We start from the raw sequence: 5023 nt of genomic DNA, 5'->3' as shown, positions 1-5023 counted from the left end.
TCATTCACATCATGAATTCTAAATGTGTAAAGTTGTCATTCACGTCATGAATTCCAAATGTATAAAGTTGTCATTCCTCATGCTTTATGGCCTTTGGTAGAGTCTGGGCTAATCTATATTTGATAATTCCAAACAATAGTCGTTTAAAAAAATTTAAAGCAATTAAAACTAGACTAGTACAAAAAGAAATTGAACCATATATTAAGAATATGGAGTATGTAACTTGGACATACCAAAATAGAAAATGTATCATATTATAATAAACAGAAGTCTACTATTATAAACATTGGATTAGATTGTTTGAAGTAATAAACGTGAACCAGCTAAATAATGGGCTAATAAAACATGCTTTATTGCTAGTGAGAAGCATTAAAAACTATATTAATGGTATGTTAGCCTGCACACCCAGATTCTAGGTCAGTTCAACCATGGAGATTCCCAGGGTCCTGTCAAATGGGTCATACCAAAGAACCCTTCTATTCTACAAACCTCAATGGGTGGTACATATTGACTATCCAAGCAACTGCCTCCTCAAGGAATCGGCATAGTAGATGCCTATGTACCAACTTTTGGTGCCTTCTACATTAAAGAAACCTATTTTGAAGATATTTTCTTGTACCAAGAAACCTTTTGGATAGAGAACTACCTATCAATTGAGTCAATCATTTCTTTTCAATTTGTATAATATGTTCTATTGAAAAACACATTAATTACCTCTTTTGGCTATTATAATTAGATGCGCTAGTCTTTTGAGGGTGACCTTGATGGAAACCCCCCCTATGCTTGTTTGGGGCACAAACATAAGTGTTCAAGATGTCAATCAAGCAGTTCAGCACTTTTTGAGGAATTTTAGGGATGATCCTTCAGACCTTGAGGGGAAATACATGAGGCTCTTGGAACAGGTTCAAATTTGTACTTGTTGGCTTCTTATGGTTACCATCTAGTCTCATTTCAAATTATTGGTTGAGCACATTTGCTTTTGTATTCACTTCATTTAGTTGATTTCTTATTTAGACAATGGAAGTCAAAGGTGATTCGTTGAATATTGATACAATGAACATCTTCAAATATGATGAAGACCTTTATGACAAGATGGTCAGATATCCTCTTGAAGTTCTCACCATTTTTGACATCGTATTGATGGATGTAGATGTTCACCTCAAGCTTTTGTGGGAGAAGCACCTAAAGGTGACTGAATTGTATTTTTGGAAAAATATGTTTTGTCAGTTAGTATGTTTTCATTTAATGACTTTGTTGTTTCAGATTTTGTTTACTTATGCACATAAATATGCCTCAGACTTACATATAATTGCCATTGCATTTAAGCAAGAATATTCAATCTTAGAGATATAGTTAACATGCAAGATCTGAATCCATCAGGTAGGAAATTCTTTTTAAAGTTACGTCTTCATTGTTCAATGCTATTTGAAAAATCTAATAAGGGGGTTTTTTTGTCTTTGAAATCTAGATATTGAGAAGATGGTTTTAGTCAAAGGAATGATAATTCGGTGCAGCTCAATTATACCAAAAATCAAAGAAGCATTCTTTAGGTGCCTTGTTTGTGGATATGCTCCAGCACCAGTACTTGTTGATAGAGGTAATTCATTAGATTGCAATTGAACTCTTAATATAACAGTTAATTGTGTCTTCATTGTATGTTATGTTTGTTTCTCAATTCTATTTTGCATAAATTGTGGCAGAGAATCTATGGCTTTAAACAGATTCATGCTTATGAAAGTGATCTCAGAAGCTTTTAGATTCTAGGATTTTGCAAATAAGATCTTACTCCTTATTGTGACACGACCACTATTGATCTGCTCTCTGTAACCTTAATTGGAACTAATAGGACACCATACATGAGGTTCTTCTCACATTGAGATGTTTTCTTGATGAAAGCTATAAATGAGAGAGCACATTTTTTTAGTGTGAAAAAATCCCTGTATGAGAAATTTCACACCAAATTTTATTCTCATATTCCATGAGAATCTTCTACTGAATAAGCAGATAAGTAGATAAGTTGATAAGCTAATTGTAAGGCTGCAAGAAACACCTGATGTCATTCCAGAGGGAGAAATCCTGCACACTATTAGATTGTTGATGCACGACAAACTTGTTGATGTAGCCAAACCTAGTGATTGAATCAAGGTGTTTCTGACATTACATGATATACGAATTCTACACTCATTTTTATTGCCAAGTGTTAGCATTTGAAGGTTGACAATGGTTTTTTTTTGTAGGTTACTAGGATTTTCAGAGCTATGACAGTTAGAGTGGGACCAAACCAAAGGATTGTGAAATCTCTATTTAAAGAAAAGCTCTCAAGCCTATCTTAGTCCATTTAAGTTGGAAATGAGGACCCTAATGTTGTATTCTATGATTTCTAATTCTAATTTGTAAATCATTTGCTGATGTAGTCCTACATCAATTGCCTTAATCTGAAAAAGGTAGACAAGGCAAGATTGTGAGCCGAAGATCCAATGGAACGCGATACCAATAGTGATATTTTTGCCTCTTTTCAAGAGGGTGATATGTCACTAGCTGATTATAAAGCTAAGGTATAAACTCATACTTTTTACCTTTTGTATATAACATGAATTTTGCAAGCTCTAAAATCAAATTTTGACTGCCAATTTCCAAATTGAGAAGTTGAAAGAACTATCTCGCATGCCCGATATCTATGAGAGGCTAACTAGTTCCTTAGCTCCGAGTACTTAGGAGCTAGAAGATGTAAAAAAAGGGCTCTTGTGCTAGGTATCTTTCTTTGCATTCATGTTCGATTAATTAATAATTTTTTACATGTTCTTTGAACCATATGTTAACCATTATGCTTCTTAAATAGCTTTTCGAGGGACCTACAATAAAACTAGCTTCAGGCACTACTTTTCGTGGTGATATCAACATCCTACTTGTTGGGGATCTAGGTACAAGTACATCTCAACTACTTTAGTATGTGCATAAGTTGGCTCCTCGAGGAATTTATACAAGTGGTCATGGAAGCTCTGCGGTTGGTTTGACTGCTTATGTATCAAAGGATCCTGAAACTAGTGAAACAGTAAGTTATTAACTCAATTTGTTGATCATTGAGCTCTTTGGGCTGCCTACTCCCCCATTGCTACCTACCACTTTATTCTATATAAACTACTTATTTCTTTGAACTCAACAGGTTCTAGAAAGTGGAGCATTGGTAATGAGTGATAGAGGTGTTTGCTGCATAGACAAGTTTGATAAGATGTCAGACAATGCTCATAGCATGTTATGTGGTGTGATTTTTCTTCAAGCTCTTCGAATTATGTGCTTTTACTAGTTTCTTGACTTCGTAATCTATGCTATTGGTTGACTTGTATATCAATGTCCGGTCATTCCTTTGAAGTAGGTTATGGAACAACAAATAGTGTCAATTGCAAAGGCTGGGATCATAGCATCTCTAAATGCAAGAACATTTGTTTTAGCTTGTGCCAATCCTAGTGGTTCACGCTACAACCCTAGATTTTTAGTGATTGACAATATCCAACTTCCTCCAACATTGCTTTCCAGGTGGAGTATGTTTGGTTTTAGAATTCAAGCTGGAGAATTTATTTGTTGTCACTCAAGTATAAAAGAATCACAAAAAATTCCTGGAGGTTTGAGTTGATCTACATAGTGCTTGATAAAGTTGATGAACAAATGGACAGGCACCTTGCAAGGCATCTTATTGCATTACATTATGATGAGCTAGAGGTAAGTTCTGATTTGGTCAATACTATGTAGTAATTAATGGGGGGTCCAATGACCTGATATTTTTTATGTGAACTACATTATGATTCTAGGACCAAACGCTAGATTCATTCGACCTCTTGACTCTCACTTCATATATCACTTATGGAAGACAACATATACATCCTAAGATATCTGATGAGGTAGCAGAAGATCTGATTCGTGGTTATGTTGAAATGCGTAGGAAGGGAAACTTCCCTGGCAGTAGCAAGAAGGTTAGCTCAATATATTCTCAAATTCAATTTCTGTATAATATGCTTACAAGTTACACACATGAAAAAAGTAATAGTATATCTCATACTTCTACTGAAGAATGAATCTAGATGCAGGGCAATTCTCATGTTATGTTAACTTGTTCTCTTGAATGAATTATATAGGTTATCACAATGAGTCCATGCCAAATTGAAAGCTTAATAAGAATAAGTGAAGCCCTCACCTGCATCAGATTCTCTAGTGGGTAAGAAAATCCTATGTAGACAAAAGTGGGTTACATTCTTGAATGTTTTAAAGCTAGATTGAGGCAATAAAAAGATATCTTACATTCCAATTCTGCAGGTTGAAAGGTGTGATGTGGCAGAATCATTCTGACTTCTTGAAGTTGCACTTCAACAATCTCCCACCATTCATTCAACTAGTAACCATTGTGCATCTTTGGCAATGAGGATTGTCGATTCATTTAGTTGTATATTGAATGCATTATCATCACAAAATTAGTCAGCTCTAAAAGAACTATGTTAATTGGAAGCCACTGAATGCATTTGAGTGTCATGGTTACAGGGACCATTGACATGGATCTCATAAACATGGGAGTCTCAGCCAGTGAAAGAATGAGACAAGCCAATCTTATTTCATCACTGAGGATTCTTATCATGGAAAGGATGCAAGTAGGGGGACCATCAACCTGTATTACGAAGGTAACATTCTTTATACTACTTGAGAAAATTGTTGGTATGGCACCTAACTAGATATGAATGAATGCAATCACAGTTGATGGAGGAAATGCACAAATAGGGATCCAATGAAGTCACCCTGAATGATGTAAGTAATTCTTTGTTGTGGGTAAATTTCAAGCTATTTCCAGCTTCATTTTCTTGGGGGAAATGAATACATTATGAGTTATGTTATTCAATTTCAGATTTGTAATGCAATTGGAAACCTTGTGAGTGAGGGGTTTGTTACAATTCATGGGGACAATGTGAAGAGGACCTGAACGAGTTTTGAGGATGATATGGCCCCTATAATAATTAGTAATGAAGTATCTAATAAGACT

General features: G+C 35.1%; 1 pseudogene; it reads left to right on the top strand.

Annotated features, from left to right (window-relative positions):
- The first annotated feature begins 764 nt into the window (after positions 1 to 764).
- On the top strand, positions 765 to 4764 carry LOC149536344 (DNA replication licensing factor MCM4-like; annotated as a pseudogene).
- The last annotated feature ends 259 nt before the right edge of the window (positions 4765 to 5023 follow it).

The sequence above is a fragment of the Cupressus sempervirens genome, chromosome 10 (assembly GCF_028749045.1).
Source record: "Cupressus sempervirens isolate cs-2001-9-10 chromosome 10, ASM2874904v1, whole genome shotgun sequence".
NCBI lineage: Eukaryota > Viridiplantae > Streptophyta > Pinopsida > Cupressales > Cupressaceae > Cupressus > Cupressus sempervirens.
Note: the sequence above shows the minus strand (reverse complement) of the source record. Positions and strands in the feature narration are given on the sequence as shown.